The sequence below is a fragment of the Papio anubis genome, chromosome 16 (assembly GCF_008728515.1).
Source record: "Papio anubis isolate 15944 chromosome 16, Panubis1.0, whole genome shotgun sequence".
Taxonomy (NCBI): Eukaryota; Metazoa; Chordata; class Mammalia; order Primates; family Cercopithecidae; genus Papio; species Papio anubis.
The window spans coordinates 46,186,114-46,205,604 of NC_044991.1; the positions used below are offsets into that span (position 1 = coordinate 46,186,114).

A 19,491-nucleotide genomic window follows, 5' to 3' on the forward strand; every position below is an offset into this window, starting at 1 on the left:
CACGGTCACAATATGGCTACCACAGCACCAGGCATCTCATCTGTGTTTCAGACCAAAGTAAGAGAAGAGAGTAAAAGAACAGAGCAACATGCCAACCAACACTATTTATTTTTAACAAGAAAATAAGCACTTTCCCAGGAATTACACACACATATTTATTCTCAGATCTCCTTGAGAGAACTGGGTCACATTGCCACCCCTAAATTGATTACTAGTCATGGGAAATGAGATCATCATGATTTGTTTAGAACAGCACTGTCCATTAGAAATATCCTGCAAGCCACATAGGTACATTGTAAATAATTTAGTAGCCATGTTTTAAAAGTAAAAAGAAAGAGGTGCAATAAATTTTAATGTTTTATTAATTAATTGTATTAATTATTTATATATTTATATGATATAGTAAATCCAAAGTATTATTGTTTCACTATGTAATCAACATAAAAATTATTAACAAGATATTTCACATTTACACTTGAAGTGCATCTCAATGGAATCTATGCACATATAAAGCACTCCAGCACTACAAGAAGCAAGGGACTGTGTGTTGGACAAGAACAGGTCTAGACCTATCATGATTTGCCCCTGAAAACTAGGGTAGAAGTTTATCTTTCTTGGGCTCCTGGTGTGTCTATATCTTGAGAAATCATGATTCTGAAATACGATGAAAGAGGACAGAGAGGGCAATAGACATTGGGTAGGCAAGAGACAATGTTTATTCCAGGGCCCAGCTAGCATCTCTACTGACCTGTTTTAATGGATGAAGTCTCACCATTTCTAGATTTTTCTATGGTTGGCTTTTCTTAATTAGAACTCATATTCTTGAGGGATATCACTGATTATGAATGCTTATAGTGACAGTATAGCTCTTCTCACATCTAATATCAGAATCCTGTAATAATGAGCCAGAAAACAATGCATTTGGATGTAGCAACATAATCAGGAGCATGGACAATTTAGTAAGAGCAGACTGTAAGTGAGGCGCCGTGTACTGCTGGTAATGTGGGCTAAGGTGAGTGAGGAAATACCAGGGGAGCCTGAACACATTGAGCTCCTATTGGAAAGAGGACAAAGAACTATGAGGTCAATTGGACATTGTGACTCTGAAATAAGGAGAGAGAAAGAGCTTCCTATTTCATAGTTTGCTTATATTCTGATTAGGTATTTATACTGAAGGAAGACTAGCTCCTTCAATGAGACCAAGGATGAGTTTTACGATATTCTTGAACATTTTAGCAAATACTGTGGTTACCCTGGAGGTCATCTGCAGCTCTGGAGGTCAATTCCTGACCATGTAGGCAGCTTCCTACTCAAGCCTCCATGTCTACCTCTGTTTGAGGTCTTTTGGCAAATAAACAGCTCTGATTCAAAACGCTGAAAGTTCTGGGATATTAATGTTCCTCAGGGTTACCTTTTAACTAATTGGCCATATGAGTAAATAGATAAATACCCCTTCTTCTTCAGTTCCTGGGGGATCAATGATAAGTATACTTTGTACAATCTCTCTGAAGGTCTCAATAAGATTGAACCTCAGTTACCTACAGAAATGGCTTACCCATTAATCTACCCTTCACTGGCCCTCCTTCTTCTTCCTTGTGCTTCTTCAAATCACATCACCAAATACATCCCCCCTCAAACCCTTATCTTGGTGTTTGCTTTTAGGTAAATTCTAAAATCAACACTTTGTAGAGGGGATAATGTCTCAGTATAGTAGATTATACCTTTAAAATCATGACTTTTGTTAATCTTTACTAAATTATATTTTGAAGCCTAAAACTATTAGGCATACTTTCCTCACCCTACAGTCTTGAGAAATTCAAGAAATAGGCCATGCTCACAAAAGAATCATGTTATAAATATTTACTTTTGAGTAATTTTTTTAAAGGAAGGAAGAACTGGTTAAAAATTCTTCTCAGGATCCAGGTGCTCTTTGTTTCACCCCACCAAATCTAGAATATGCATGCAAATAGGGTATGTGCTATGCTGATCAATATGGCAGGCATGATTCATACACAACTAAATCAACATTATGTAAAATATCAACTTCTTAGTTGCACTGGCCACACTTCAGGTACTCAATGGCCACTAGTGCTAATAGCTATTTTATTGGACAGTGCAGAAAATCTCTAATGGACATCACTATGCTAAGGTCTCACCATTGCCAAATATAATGACAATGCTTCCTCTTGTTCATGGTAGATAGGCTAATTAATCATGCCACACTTACCCTTGAGATTGTCTTTAGCTTCAGTGTTTCTCAAATCAAAACTCTAGATTGTCACTTATTGGCTTAAAAAACAAAGGTTTAGTTCTGTTTTGGAAAATTTTTAAAATGGGTCAGCTGACCCCCACAGTCCAATCATTCTCTATGTTCAGCACTCTCCAAGCTACCTCCATCAGGCGGGGGCTCAAATGGTTTTTCTTAAAGGCAGGACTTGTTAAGAACAGAATGTTCTAGAGTATTTCAAACTGGCTACATGCTGAGAAGCATGAAGGGATATTTCTCCAGTCTTTACTGAGTACCCAGTAGTGCTCCTAGAGAAAAAACTTACAAAAGCATAAGTGTCATCTAAGGTTGGGTCCCCGTGGACTTTTTACCTCTCTGATCTATTCTCACCAAGCCTCCAGCAATTCATCAATGACAGTTTTGGCTTTTCTACCCTGGTACTGGTTCTCATGAACGGCAGTTTCTGTTTGTGAATCTGTGCTCTGGTAAATTATAATTTTCTGTATCTGCTTGGCTGTCTCTTCAATTTTTAGGACAGCAATTTGTCCTGTGACCTCAATTCTCTGATATCTAAGAAGAGTTGTTGATTTTCAGTTTCCAGTTTTTTACTTGTTAGGCTGGAGTGACAACTTCCAAGCTTCTTACCTGATGGACACAAACCAAGAATGCACTTTCTTTCTTCATTTTTTTAATGAGTTTTATGTTTCTATTACAAGGTAGATGGACTGTGCTGCTTTCTGCCCTGCCCCTTTATTTTTCTTTTCCCACTCTGGATGTTCTGAGCTGAAACCCTCTCTACTGTTCTGATTAAGAGTGGCTTCGTTTACTAATGTCTTCTTCCCTGTGGTTATTAACTTTCTCCATCCTAAGTGCATTGGGCCTAAAACTCATTACCTCTCAAATGTTCTCTTTATCCCACTTAAAAAGGAAGCTGCTACAGAGACTTAGAGGCATTACAAATTCTTTCTGCATACAGTGATATACCACTTCATATCAAAGACTTATTAGGCGTATGCTGCAATTTCAGGTCAACAAAAACCAAAAACTGTGAGGAAATTGCCATGGCCATTTGAACTTTGATAGCTGCTATTTATTTGTATGTCCCCTGCTGGTCCAGTTCTCACAGTACAGTTTCCATATTCAAATTTTTGTGACTTTGAAATAAAAAAAAGATACTGATTGACTTGCCACACAAGGTGCAAGATATTCCATTTGGTTATTTCTGGACAGCCAGGAGCAATATCAATCTGTTCACTCTCTTCCTCCAAACCCTATTCTTCCCAAGTAAGGCTCTGTTGAAGAATCTTCTCTGTTAATTTACCTGAAGAAGGAATAAAACTCAGCTAGAGGTAATAGGTAACAGCAGATCACTGAGCCTTCATTATCTGCAATTTCATAGCTTTGTACTGGATATCATTAGTACTGTGAAACACCAAGAATCAGTCTGACTGTTTTGGGGGTTTGTTTTTGTTTTTGTTTTTCAGTATCAATTTTCCCTACAATTGGCTTTTACATCAACTCATGAATAGTTAAAATATATTTGCCTCCTGTTTCCTCCCGGACATTTATACAGACTTGCTGGCTTTAAGCAGTCACATTACAGCAAACCCAGTGTTGCCTTGCTAGGCCAGGGAACAAACTCTCCTAGTTAATCATGTTGCCTGATTAATAGAGACTCACAGATTTTCAAATAATTAGGAAATACATCTAACAAGGGTTCTGTGTTTAACAGAATCTAATTTTCTTTGATGACGCAGAGAGCATTTTTACATCTTGTGCTGCTTAATCATCATTGCTAGGAAAATCAATTGCTAGCTAAGCAAGATTTCCAATTGATTCATGCTGATAAAACAGCTTTTAGAAGTCGACACACCAAGCTTTGTTCTTTTTAGGAGTCTCTTGTGTTCTGCACAGTTTGAACCAAAGCTGCATGTGGTCCTCTGTGATATCCCAGGTGACAGCATTATCTAGGGAAACTCATTTGTGTCCAATGTGCATCTGTGTTCTCATCTTCTTCCTGTTTCCCTTTGCTTGTTCAGCAAACATTTCCTGACTATCAGCTCTGTGTCTGGCACTGTCCTAGACAATGGGGGCACATGATTCCTGCTCTCATGGCCTTAGATGCTAGGGAGGACAGACAGAAAAGTATTCAATCACCAAATGCGCATGCCACAGAGCTATGAAGAAAATAAAGCCAGGTCACTCGAGAGAGAGTGACCACGGATGGGGGGGCTTTCTGTAAAGGTGGCATCTGAGTAGAGGAATGAAGGGTTGATGGAACGCAGCATTTCATTATCTGAAAGAAGAATATGCTCAGGACAGAGGAGATAGCAAGGGCAAAGGTGCTAAGAAATAAGGTTAGGATATGCTGGCAACAGATATGGTGGAGGTGATTGCAGAGTTCAGTGGGCAAGTGGGAAGCTGAGTTTACAGACAGAGATGAGCATCAAGTCAGGCAGGGCCTTTCCATCACTCATGTTTGGTTCTCTTAGTCTTGTCTCATGTTTATAAGCATCTCATATTACAGACACAGCCAGATCCTACCCACACCTTGACAAGGTGACAGATCTGGGCTTTCTCCAAAGACTGACCTAGAAGACAAACCTGGAAACCAATAAGGGTTTGCCTCCCAAGTCGACTAAGTTGGCGACCTCAGACGTAAAGAACCTAAAGTCGCCTTTGTCAAGATGCCAAAAAGGTCACATTTATAAGCCAGTGATTGCCATTAAAATGTTTCGGTCTATCACATGTTACTGTGTGTGTTGCCTAATTGAAGGTAATATCCATTCGCTAATCCAGAATGCACAGCCAAATGTTCTCAACCAGCACGTTTCAGGAAGGGCTTTACTCTAGCCGTGGCTACTTCAAGACAGGCCCTTATTTCTATCTCTGATGAACAGAAATATGGTAGCACATTCAATGTCAAAAATGGGTTTGTATTGCTGAAACTAATGTCCTAAAAATAAGGGATATTATAAGTGTGCTCTTACTGGCCAAGTTAGAAGTACTCAAGATATGTGGAGTCATTCCTGGGAGTCTTGTTTCTCTACATATCTACTCTAATCATAGGGGTTTTATCAAGTCATTAGAACAGTTTTTTTTTTCCCTTTTCCATGGCAAACCTTGGCCGTTTGACATCTTCCGGGACAAAGGTTGGCAAACTTCTGCCCATGGTCAAAATGCAGTCTGTTCTTAGTTCTTTTATAGCCCAGGAGCTCAGAATACTTTTTTATATATATCTTAAAGGTTTATATAAAACAAGCCAAGAAAAATGTGACAGAGACTATATATGGTCCACAAAATTTAAAATATTTATATTCTGGATCTTGCAGAAAAAAAAAAAAAGCTTTGTAGCCTCCTACAGAAGGCAGAGAAAGGGGTATTTAAGAATTGCTATGCAAAAGAGCACCAATTTAAGAGTGCAGTCTATTTGCACCACCCTCCTAACTCCCAATACCCCTGACCCTGCCCTACTTCGATTTACTTGTAACTTTCCATCTTGTAATACACAATAACATTTACATATTAGGCTAATTGTCTTCTCTATGTCTCCCCTTCTAATTCTAAGGATGTAAACTCCAAGAGGACAATAATTTTTATCTGTTATCTTCTCTAAGACAAGTTTCAGGAACAATGCCTGGCACATATTTTAAGCTCATAAGAATGTGTTAACTAAAGAAATAAGTGGATAAGTTCATAAAATATTTTTGAGGTGGCATTCTTACTCCAGGTAGAACCATTAATTCTAAGAGGCTGTCAGTTTTGCATGTCTCCAATCCTACCAAACTGTCTGAGGGTTCTTGGAAAATACTTGTTGCTGATTATCCTCAGACTGTTTAGAAAACATATGTCAAAAATGGTACAGGCATATCAAGTTTTTTCTCTATAAAGATGGTTCCACTCAATATAAATATCATTTCTATATCTTATACTTTTCAAAGACTATCTCATCAGTAGCTCTTTTTGCATGATCAATGTTACAAAGAGCAGCATTTGCAGAAGCAAAATTGAAAGTGTGACGTCTCCCAACTGCACTCCACTCAGCAGTTACAGTCTCCTATATGAGGTCTGAAATCCCTTTGACAGGTAAATAGGCTGTTTTACTCTTGCAGCAAAATAATGTTTAAATGCAAGACTCCAGGCAGGAGAGAGCACCGGCTTACATTCTTACAAATGTGAAATCTTCCTGAGGGGAGACTTGAGTAAAGATAAATGTGAGCAGATGTACACAGAGAAATATGAGCCAGAGAGAGGAGATCTAGAAGCCTAGAGGTTGGACAGGATTGAGTACAGAAAATTCAGACTTGTTTACCAATTTAGGGACAATTCAAAGACAAATTTTGAATAAGACTTAAAATTTTGCTCTTTAAATTTTCAGTTACTACCTTTTTCCAAACTGACTTGCAAAATGGAAGATGCATTTTACAACAGATAATATGCCTTTTGTTTCAAAATTTACATTTCTCCTTTGAGTGTAAAAGTACAAAGATCAAAAATATCCTCTTTAACTTGCGTTAGCAAGAATGCATTATATAACACACACTTTGGATCTCTAACTTTTCCATCTGAAATTTTCCTTCATTTTTGCTTATCTGTTGACCATAGGCTGTCTGATCATATTAAATAAGACAAAATATACCTCTGATATTTCCTAATTTTCCCCCAACTTTTTTTTAAATTCTGTAAGCACATTGTTTTCCTTCTATTTTTTTTTTTTTTTAAATTCTGCATCTTAGCCTAATGGAACACCTGTTTTCCATAAGGTGATTCCATCTCTTCCTTAAAGTGGTTGCAACCATCTTAGCCTATGAGCCTGAACTAGTGACAACTTACTAAATTACACATAACTTTTCTTCCTTGCATTGAAGATGTATTACCTGTAACCAGTCAATGGTCTCTAAGAACTTCACTTGAAAAATATAATATACACTCTGATCTTATCTTTAGTTAAACTTTTGAAATTCTATAATGAATTCTCTGCATTTACTTTGATTTCAAAAAATATTGCATAAAAGAGCATCCAGACAAGTCTGCAAGATGGCAGACTAGGAAGCTACTGGCCCTTCCTCCCCGACAGAGTCACCAAGTTAACAACAATATATGTATCAAAACACCTCTGAAAACTCTAGAGACTGGGAGGCTGCAGCACCCAGGCCATTTAGAATCAAGATGAAATTCCAGAGAAATCTGTAGGAAAAATCAGGGTGTTTGGCATACCTATTGATGCCTCTTCTCTTATACAGCATACCATAAACCAACTGGGAGGAAACCTATCTTACAGGGCTCCTCTTTCCAAATGCAACAAAAGAGTGGACCATGTATTATCTTGTCTGGGAGTAGCCTCAGGGACTGGTTTCTATCTGGCTTGACTCAGAGCACTGAGGCATCAGATGCCACAATTTGGAAGTATCTGAAAACAGGATAACAGCATGCTAGAGGTATAGTTCCAAAGGGAGACACAAAGAGGATGAAAAGATTAGAAACTATTTGAGAGGTTCTAGAACTCCCAGCCAGGCGGACTGGTGAAACCCTCATCTGTGCAAAGCCAGTATACAGATCAGGAAAATAATTAATCAACAACGAAGCAGAAAAACATGGCCCATGTTTTATAAAGTAAATAAAACGTGGCCCAATCAAAAGACACAAATCAACCCTAAAGAAATACAGATATATGAATTGTTTTACAAAGCATTTAAAACTGCTATCATAAAAATGCTTGCTTAATGAGCAAAAGAGAACACAAACAAAATTAAGCAAAATTTTGTTTACAAAGTAAACAAAATTAGAAAAATCGGATAAAAACATCCATGGAGATGGAAACTATGAAAAAAATTAACATAAATTCTAAGCTGAAAAATACAACTGAACTGAAAATGTATTAGTAGCATTCAAAAGCAGACTTGATTAGGCAGAAGAAAGAATCAGGCACATTGAAGAAACTTCATTTGAAATCACTGAATCAGCGCAGCAAAAAGTATATATAAAAATAATTAAGAAAAGTGAAAAAAAAGTGTAAGAGATTTATGGGTCACTATTAAGCAAGCAATATGTGTATTATGGAAAATCCAGAAAGAAAAGAGAGGTAAAGGGGCAGACAGCTTATTTGAAGAAATAATGCTTGTAAATTTCCCAAATCTGAGGAAAGAAATGAGTATAGTGATTGAAGAAGTTCAAAGGGCTCCATATAGGACAAATCCAAAGGGAACAACACTGAGGCATATTATAATCAAATTATCTAAAATAAAAAACAAAGAATTTCAAAAGCAGTAACAGAAAAGGTACTTGTTATGTAGAATGGAGTTTCCATAACATTATCAATGTATTACTCAGCAGAAATTTTGTAGGCTAAAAGGAGTAGGAGAATATATTCAAAGCCCTAAGAGGAAAAAAAAAAAAACTGTCTACCAAGAATATTGTGTCTGGCAAAAGTGTCCTCTAAAAATGGAGAAGAAATTAAGACACGTTCAGACAAATCAAAGCTGAGAGAATTCATTACCATTAAACATGCTCTAGAAGAAATGCTAAAGGAAAACCTTCAACTTAAAATGAAAGGACCATAGACAGTAATACAAAGGATTAGAAAATATAAGGTTCTTTAGTAAAGGTAAATACATGAACAAATATACTAACCTATACTATTGTAAATTTGATGTATATGATTTAAATGACAAAAACATTTTTAAAATACTATGTATATGCTAATGACTAAATAATATATCAAAATATAGTTTGTGAGATCAATAACTTAAAGTAAAGAGGAGACCTGCAAAAGAATAGTTTTAATATGCACTTGAAATTGTTATTATCAGTTTAAAATGGAATGCTATGACTTTAAAATTTTAAGCATTTTTAAGAAAAAAAGAGAAGACTGAAATTACTAAAAGAGAAATAAAACAAGAAACATTATGACTAATACCACAGAAATAAAAAATTAAAAGAGAACACTATGGACAAGTATATGCTGACACATTGGATAACCTAAAAGAAATGCATAAATTCTTAGAAATACACTGCCTACCAAAGACTAAATCACAACGAAATAGAAAAATCTGAAGAGACTTATCATTAGTAAGGGTATTGGATCAGTAATCAGAACTTCCCAACAAAGAAATGCTCAGGATCAGATGGCTTCAGTAAATAATTCTATCAAACATTTAAAGAATCACTAACACCAATCCTCCTGAAACTGTTCCAAGGTTTAAAATGAGAAAATACTTCCAAGCTAACTACATGAGGTTAGTATTACTCTGATGTCAAATCCAAAGACACCAGAATACAACAACAGACCAATACTCCCAATGAATACTGATGCAAACATCTTTAACAAAAGATGTTTAACAAAATATTAGCAAACCAAATTGAACAGCCCATTAAAAGGACTGTACATATGACCAGTAAGACTTATTTATAGAATGTAAGATGGTTCAACATACAAAAATCAACCAACATAATACATGACATTAACAAAGTGAAGGACAAAAGTCACATGAACATTATAATTGATATAGAAAAATATTTGACATAATTTAGTACCCTCTCATGATAAAAAAAGGAAAGGAAGACATAAAACTATCTCTATTTGCAGATGATATGGTCTTGTATGTAAAAACAATCAAAAAAAATGTCAGAACTAATAAATGAATTCAGTAAAGTTGCAGAATACAAAATCAGTACATAGAAATAAGTTGCATTTCTATACACTAGCAATAAATAATCTAAAACGAAATAAAATGATCCCATTACAATAGCAACAACAAATGAAATATTTAGAAATAAAACTATGGAAGTGAAAGACTTGCATGCTGAAAACTATAAAACTTGCTGACAAAAATTAAAACAGACACAAATAAATGTAAAGTCATAGTATGTTCATGGATTGGAAAACGATACTGTTAAGATGTTTATATGACCCAAAGCAATCTACAGATTCAATGAATCTTTATCAAAACCCCACAAGCATGTTTTACAGAAATATATAAATTCATCCTAAAATTCATATAAAATCTGAAGGGATACTACATACCCAAAACAATTTTGAAAAAGAAGAAAAAAGCTGGAGGCTTCATATTTCCTGACTTCAAAATATATTATGAAGCTACAGTAATCAAAGCAATGTGGTACTGGCATAAAGACAAATAGATCAATGGAATACAATAGAGAGCCAAGAAATAAACCATTGTGTATTTTTGACAAAGGGACCAAGACAATTTAATGTAGAATGAACACAAATAGTATTGGGAAAACTGGATATCCACATGCAAAAGAACAAAGTTGGATTTTTATTTTACAACATATACAGAAATTAACTCAAAATGCATTAAAGACTTAAAACTATAAAACTCCTGGAAAAAAATAGGTGAAAATCTTCATGGCATTGTACTTAGCAATGATTTTTATGACATCAAACGCACAGACAACAAAAGCAAAAATAGACAAATGGAGCTATATCAAACTTAAAAGTTTTATGCATCAAAGGACACAATCATCAGAATATAAAGGAAACCTATAGAATGGGAGAAAGTATTTACTACATCTGAAAAGGGGTAATAATCAGAATATATAAAGAACTCTTACAGCTCAACAACAAAAATCAAATAACTTAATTAAAAAATGTATAAAGGACTTAAATAGATATTTCTCCAAAAATAATATACAAATTGCCAAAAAAATGAAAATATTTTCAACACCACTAATCATCAGAGAAATGCAAATCAAAGCCAAATGCGACACCATCTGACATTCATTAGGACAGTTACTATTAAGAAAAATAAAATAATAATAAATGTTGACAAGGATGTGATAAAATTGGAACCTCTGTGCATTGTTGGTGGGACTGTAAAATGATGTAATTGCTATAGAAAACAGAATGGTGTTTTCTCAAAAATTAAAAATAAAATTACCATATTTTCTAACAATCCTGCTTCTGGGTATATATCCAAAATATTGAAACCATAGTTTCAAAGAGATATTTGTACACCCATGTTCATAGAAGCACTATGTACAATAGCTAAGAGGTAGAAGTAACCTAAATGTCCACTGATAAATGAATGGATAAATACACTATTATACATATGTATGTATGCATGTGTTGTATATATATATGTATATGTATGCATATATTTGCATATGTATGTGTGTGTGTAATAGAATATTACTCAATTTTGAAAAGAAAGAAAATCCTGTCACATGCTACACATAGATGAACCTTGAGGACTTTATGCTATTGAAATAAACCAGTCACAAAAAGACAAACACTGTATGATTCCACTTTTATGAGGTATCTACAGATGTCAAATGCATAGAAACGGAAAGCAGAACTTTGGTTACCAGAGACTGTGGAGAGGAGAAAAAAGGGAGTTCATGTTTAATGGGTATAGAGTTTCAGATCTGCAAGTGGAAAATTTCTGGATATCTATTTGACAACAATAGGAATATACTTAACAGTATTAAACTGTATTCTAAAAATCATTAAGATGTTGTATTTTGCCTGGGCGACAGAGCAAGACTTCATCTCAAAAAAAAAAAAAAAAAAGGATGTTATATTTTATGTTAAATGTTTTTACTATAAATAAAAATTGCATTAAAATGCTATATTTCTTGATTACTCGATTTTTTGGTACCCCCTTAAATTTTGCACTTCAGATAAATCCCAGCTCTGCACTTCCCTACCAGTCAAAAGTTGTAACTGAGGCAGTGAAAAGGAAATCAAAATAACATATTGTCCAAATTTCTCCAAATTTATTTTCTTTCTCCTCTGTATCCATCAAGAAACATATGCACTTTATCCTTGAGAAAAAAAGATACCAGCAGAAACGGTGCCAGATTTAATCGCATTGAAATTCTCAAAAATCCTGATATCATGGCCTGCTCTGTAAACCACTCAAAGGCTAGTTGAATCCATATTAGTCATTCAGCACCACACACAGTCTTCCCAGAGGACTAGAGACCTCAGATGGTTTGAATAAATGTCAAAACTAGCTTTTAAAATGGCATTTAGAATTGAGTAAAGTGCAGTCCAGAGAAATTGTAGCTTACAGCCTAGATATGATGGATATTTGAATGCCCAATTCTGAATACAGCTAACTTCTCTGTAAGAAGTATATTCTCTAAAAGAACAAAACAATCAGAATGCAGAAGAATGGAGATGGTAATTAGTATTTAAAAAATTGTTCTACTTCAATGAAAAGATTAGAAGCGAAGTTAATAAACTTAAAAGTTAACTGTCTATTCCATTCCTTAAACTGACCATTTTTTATATCTTTATTGTATCCTAAATAAACTCAGAAATATAAAAGTCTACCAACTAGCTGTTGAATATATGTCCAATTACATTCAACAAGTATTTGAATACCCCCTGTTACAAACACTAAGGATACAACTGTGAATCAAACCTACAAACAAAAACAATTCTCCAATTTTTTGAATAAGAAAGCACACTGGAAACCTTTTTTCTCTTTATTTTCACACATTAAAGAGATTTTTGGGGAAACCTCAAAAGAGAATAAAATACAAGGCTTTCTAAATGAGTGGCTACAGATTGTTTACTGTGAACTCCAGTATTGTCAATTTGCAGTCAGTTCCCAGCCAAATCTCACTCCCTGTGACCCTCAACCCTCTGAATCATTAGCTTGTTAAGCTCTGTGGAAGCAAGGCCTCACCTAGGAGTTATTCTGCAAATGACTTTTTGAGGGAATGCTATCAGATACCCATGAGGAAGTGAAGGAAGCAGAATAGAGTCAGAAAGGGACTGAGCAACAATGTGGTCTCAGCTGTAGTTGAGCTTCAGCCTGATACTATGAGGAGCTCTAGAATGTGAATTACATCACAGTGTTGTCGCATCTGGAGGCAAGGCGATAGGCTTTGAAATTCCAACATCATTCAGTGATTGTCCATGGCAAGTTCTGGCCATGGAGAGCAGCGGATAAACACCCAAGCATCTCCAGGTGAGACAGCTGCCATTAACTAAGGACAACTGGAGGATGAATGCTTAAGTCCAGTAAAGGAAATCAAGGCAGGACAACAATATTATCTACTCTGGCATGAAAAGCTTTGGGTTTTCGGGGGAGCAGCCCCAAAATGGCAGACTTTGAAAAGCTAACGGATATAAATAATCCTCCTACAGAATTAATCTGAAGAATTTCCTAGTGATGCCCAGAATCCTCCAGCCAACCATATTTTCTTTAGTACTTGCCTGATCCCATTTATTCTCCAATCCCAATGAATCTGGGACACCGTTATTTTGTGAGTAGTAAAGAAAGCCCTCTTAGAACAGTGGAGCCACACCCTACCTGAGAGATCATCTGGTCTAACAGATTTCAGATATTAGCAACAAAGAGCTCTCATTTTGCCAGAAATCTTGTGGAAATCCTATGAGTAGATCCAATGAAAGAGGACTTATTCTGGTTGGAGAGGGGAAGGAAGGGTGCCCATCACTGGTAGACTTAGGTGGCTCCCACTGGGCTACAAGGAACACATTCTGCCTCGGCCCCCAACTATTAGCATGTGTCTTTGGTCAAGTTCTCTAGAAACAAAGCCTCATGTGTGGGGTTTTACATGTGATATAGAGATTGAGTGATCTCCAAAGAAACCTGTGAGAGAGAGGGAAGGGAAGTGAGACAGTGAAGAAGCTGACAAGGGAGTAGGTACAGATGAAAACAACAATAACAACAATGATCTAGTTGAATTTTGCCATTGTGTAACCACACGCTTGAGAGATCAACACACTTGCACATGGTCTCACAGCTCCCCAGTGGTAGACCAAGGGCTTGAAGGCAGATGGACTCATCCTGTTCCAGGGCTATTCCCAAGATGCCTGTCTAGGATAGGTTTTTTAGAAACAAGTCCTAAAGACCGGGCGTGGTGGCTCACGCCTGTAATCCCAGCACTTTGGGAGGCCGAGATGGGCGGATCACAAGGTCAGGAGATTGAGACCATCCTGGCTAACACGGTGAAACCCCGTCTCTACTAAAAATACAAAAAAAATTAGCTGTGTGTGGTGGCGGGAGCCTGTAGTCCCAGCTACTCGGAAGACTGAGGCAGGAGAACGGTGTGAACCCGGGGGACGGAGCTTGCAGTGAGCTGAGATCGCGCCCCTGCACTCCAGCCTGGGCGACCGAGCAAGACTCAGTCTCAAAAAAAAAAAAAAGAAAAAAAAAAAAAGAAAGAAAGAAACAAGTCCTAAAAAGGAGAATACTTTGCAAGTGATTTATTGAGGGAGTACTCTTAGGAAAAAAATCTTTAAGAAAGTGAGGGAAATGGGTGGAACAGAGGAAGGAGCTGAGCGAGGGAAATAGTTCTAGCTGGTGTCTGGCTTAAGGACGATCCCATGGGTAAGGATAAAGGGCACCACAGTTTTGTCCCAAATTGAGGCAAGGAGCCAAGATTTTATACCCCAGGATCAGTCATTGGTTTGGGGCTCTAGGAAGAGCATAGCTTTCCAGGCATTTCCTGGAGAGGCAGATCCTCTGGATAGGAGGCATCTGTGAGTCATTAGCTTTGACTATTCACCGCGCTGGTGCACAGGCTGGACAGAGGGGCATGAGGCAGGCACTCATAACTTTTACTACAATATCTAATGGGACTTCCATACAGTTTCAGTCAATGTGAATATAACACGATGAGAGTCCAAACCCAGAGCAATGTCTAAGGAACAACTTCAAAAGACACAATCACAGATATCGCCCACAGTTTCCATTTGGTCTTCTCTTTTTTAATTTTTTCGTTAGAGTGTGAATTTTATCAAAGATTTTTTTTTTTAATGCTTTCATATAAGTTATCTCTAAAGAGGCCAACTTTTGATTCCACAAGTAAATTGCCTAAAATATAGATAAACCTCTGTGTTTGTTGAGGGGATTCACAGTTTATGTTAAGGCCGTTCCTTTTCAGTATGTGTGCAGAATCTGTACTGGAGGGTCCTTCACCCAGCAGACCCCTGCCCTCTGCATCACCCACCCTCTTTCTCCAGCTTGCATACACACTGGGAGGATATTCCTGGGCATGTTACTATGACTACCTCTCCTGGAGAGTCACTGTGGGTTTTAAATAGTCATCCAATTAGCTGTTTTGTAACATTTTGTTGTGTTTATTCTCCATTTTGAGTCTTCAACCCTCCCCACCTCCCCCTTTACCACTGAAATTCAACTGGATTTATGAGGTTTGTTTTTTTTTTTTTTTTTTTTTCCTGACAGAGTTTCACTCTTATTGCTAGAGTGTAATGGCGCAATCTCAGTTCACTGCAACCTCCTGCCTCCCGGGTTCAACTGATTCTCCCACCTCAGCCTCTTGAGTAGCTGGGGTTACAGTTATGCACCACCACACCCAGCTAATTTTGTATTTTTAGTAGAGACAGGGTTTCTCCATGTTGGCCAGGCTGGTCTTGAACTCCCGACCTCAGGTGATCCACCCGCCTCGGCCTCCTAAAGTGCTGGGATTACAGGCGTGAGCCACCGCGCCCGGCTATGAAGTTTTAAAGAACATTGTGTTGATTTTGTTTTTAAGAGGAAAGGACACAGAAGAGGTATTAACAGAAGGGAAAAGGCAGAAAGCAGCTTGGTACAAAAATGTCAGAGAGCTAGAACTGGAAATGTTCTTAAAGATGGAAATCATGTGTTTTTAAGCTACTTTTCAAGAAGCCCTTGCATTTCTCAGAGGTACCTCTGAGCTGGTTTTTCAGCACCGTAGGGAAAGAGAAAGCACTGAGCACCCAAGCACACCCTCACAATCACAAAAATTATTGTAACTCTTTTTAAAAAAATGAACCTTGTATGCTGTTTTATGTTTTATAAAATAATTTGAGTATCTACTTTAAAAAAACATTTGAAAATCAGAATTTAGGCTGGAGCAGATGCTGTCAAGTCACAATCCACATTCCGTCGGCATTTACCATTTCCATGCACATCACTGGCATATCTTCGCCTAAAGACTTTCTCTGGCTGCAGGAGCCTCCCCTGCCACAGGCTGGCTGGACATTCCAGGCAGGTAATGTCTCCTGGGAGCAGCCCTGAACCAAAGACTGATGGCAATGGGTGTACAAACACCCCAGCTCCCTCCTCTCTCACACAGGATATCTCTGAGGCATCTGGTCTGCCTTACTCCCAGACTTTCGCAGTGGGATTAAGCTCCAGGTGCCTGCATTGGTCACCCTGATAATACATCTCCTACTAGCTGCTCTCCCTTTGCTGCCTTGCTGCCTCAATCCCCTTCCCTACCAGGCTTTCCTGGGCTCCCTTCCCTACTTGTACTCAAATTCTTTTCTCAAGGGCAGCTTCTGGGTCAACCCAAACCAAATCATAGCCCAATTCAATAAATGATTGTTCAAAGAGTTTGGGTGTGTAACTCAAGGGACCCAGGCAAGGCTTGGATTTAAAACCTAAGTTTTGGCTTCCCAATTCAATATCAGCATAACATAGCCATTGATCTTTATATTAACCTATGCTCACCAATTGATTCTTGCCTTACAGGTGAATGGTCCTCAATAAAATATATATTCCCTATACAAACTTTAAGTGGTTACATGAAAATTCACTTTTATAAATTATATTAAACATGCATAACAATGTAGAGTTCAAATATTATTACTTTGTACCCTTCTTTATCAACCAATGACATCTAGTCAATATTATCTGATTCTTTAGTCCTTCTATTATGAAATTTATTCATTTTCTGAATAAAGAGATACAGAAGGAAGAGAAGAGTCTAAATTCTTTTTTTCTAAAAGTTCTGCTTTTCTATATTAACATTTTCCTTTCTTTTCCATAATGAATTCTCTTGTTACTGAATGCCTCTTTTTAAATCATGTGAAATAGGGAGGCCTCCTCATCCTCCAGGATGAAGGTTTCTGCTCAACCGGATCTCTTGCTGGTGCCAACTACCAATCTATGAAATGCATAGAAGAGAAGGTTGGAGAAAGAGCAAGGACAAGGTGGTCCACCACTTTAGAGTAACCATCCCTGCCCAGTATCTTCTACAAGTTGGTCTTTCCTCACTTCCCTTCCCTGCCAGTGACCTTACTAGAACCTTACAAAAGTTGGCCACTTTCAAGGGAGGAGCAATGCTGTATTTGCTTCCTCTGACCATTCTCATGAATTAAATAAGTGATCCTTGGAGAATTTGTTAGATTGTTTTCACTGATATCTGAATTAATGGCTTTTCTGTATCCATGTTCTTTCCCCTGTGATTTTGTATTAAAATTCCCACCCACTCTGACTCTGGGCTAGAGCTTGTGATTTGCTTTAACCAATAAAATGCCTCCAAATGATGCTGTGCAGTTCTGAGCCTACGCCTGGAGAGCCATTGTGTGCTCTTTATTGGGACACTGCCTCTGCAAAAATAATAAGCTTGGGTTCAGCTTCCAAGGGATGAGAGACCACATGAAGAGAACCCAGCTGCTCCAAACCAATACCCACCCAAAACCTTGAGGCAGAGCTACCAATCTAAGCATAAAATTAACATAGAATCAAGAAGGAGCCTATCTGAGACCTGAAGAATCCCTCAACTGATTGCAACCCAAATTTTCAGCCTACACGTCATGAGCTAAATTCATAGCTGTTGTCTTTAGACACTAAGTTGATAATTTGTTATGCGGTATTAGATAACGAGTACCGCTTCTTTCCTCTGAAAGAGATTTGGGCAAATATATTTGATGTTCAATGAGTTCAGAGTGCCTACAGAGAACCAAGTCAAAGCACCTTAGCTTTGCATAGTAGGGATTTGCCAGCACAGCTTCTACTTATCTTACAATCTCATACTCACCTTATAAAACTCCTGTGTACAAGCAATGAACCTGTCCCAATGAAGTTTTCCCCTTTTGCTGAAAAAGTTCCCTGCCGTTCCTCATGGAATAATAATAATAACATAATAAGAATAACAATATTTATTGAAAGTGTATTATGCATGAGGTACTATTGCAAGAATTTGACAATGACTATTTTGCTTAACTTTCACTGTGTTTCTATATGAGAAGTGCTATCAGTATTCCAACCTTAAAGGTGAGGAAACAAGGAAAAAGAATTTAAGTAATTTGCCCAATGTCAAGAGTAGAGATTTAATTCTAGAATATCTACCTCCAGAGGGCACGGACTTCTTTAACCATTGTTCTCTCCCATCCTGTACCCGGCACCTGTCACCTCTCATTTCAAGGCCTAGCTTTCCTATAACAAGAGCCATCCTTACATGGCTCTCCCTGTATTTCCAGGTGCTGTTTAAACACCTTTGTATATATACATCGAATTATTTATTACACTCAACGATCAATAGCTATTATTATCCATCATTATCCACATTTTAGAGGAAGAATCTGAGGTGCAGGAAGTCAAGTTATTTGCTCAGGGTCACATAGTATGTTAGTGACAGAATCTCAATTCAAGCAGAGACCATCTGGCTCCAGAATTCAGGTTCTTGTACCGTCAAACACAATTGTCTTCTCGTGTAACCTGCTTACACCAGAGACAGGCTTCTGTGGCATCCCAAGGAAGAGTTGTTCCTTCTTCTCTTTATTATTCAAAGGCACTGTCCAAAGTTTTGTATTTGCATCAAAACTTTCTGGCTGCCTGTCTTCCCATGAAAGAATTTGCTCTGCAAAATTAGAGACCATATTTGAAGTCATGAAAAGTATACATTCCCCTTGGGGAAGAGAATATTCCCATCAGCCTTATCTAATGGGGAACCACAGGTTGTGAGTTCGCATGTTTAAGGAAAAGGAGCTATAATGAATGCTGGTTCAATGCCCAGGGGCTCTCACTGGGCTGGTGCACCTGTTCCCCAGCGCAGTCCTGTTATCTGCTCTCAGCTCACAGCGGCCCTCTTCCACAGAGGATTGCCTTCATCCAGTAAGAACCCACCCTCTGATAAATGTCTTGGAGTTCCCACTAGCCAAGGAGTGATAGACATTAAGGCTCAAAACACTGCTGCTGCCTCACGGACGAACAACTCTGCAGTGAGATTTCTACTCTAGAGCATCCTGTGCAATCAGGCTGAGGTTTGTTTTCAGCTGAATCACATCTTTTCTTTTCCCTTCCATATCCAACTTCCCTCACCATTCACAGGTTCCTGAGAGTACCCACTCAAGAAATGCAAGAGAATCCCCAACTCAGACATTGCTTCTTATAAAACCGAACTAAGATAAGGGCTTTACAGACATAGAAAGCGATCTCATTAAGAATAAAAGCACATATGCACCATGGAATACTATGCAGCCATAAAAAAGGATGAGTTCATGTCCTTTGTAGGGACATGGATGCAGCTGGAAACCATCATTCTCAGCAAAC

At 37.6% G+C, this 19,491-nt stretch overlaps 1 long non-coding RNA gene across 1 annotated transcript; it reads left to right on the forward strand.

Annotated features, from left to right (window-relative positions):
* The first annotated feature begins 13,066 nt into the window (after window positions 1-13,066).
* Window positions 13,067-17,431, forward strand: LOC103888119. Its single transcript, XR_652501.4, has 2 exons — window positions 13,067-13,170; window positions 17,032-17,431. It is a non-coding gene; the product is annotated as an uncharacterized LOC103888119 (long non-coding RNA).
* Window positions 17,432-19,491: the final 2,060 nt, after the last annotated feature.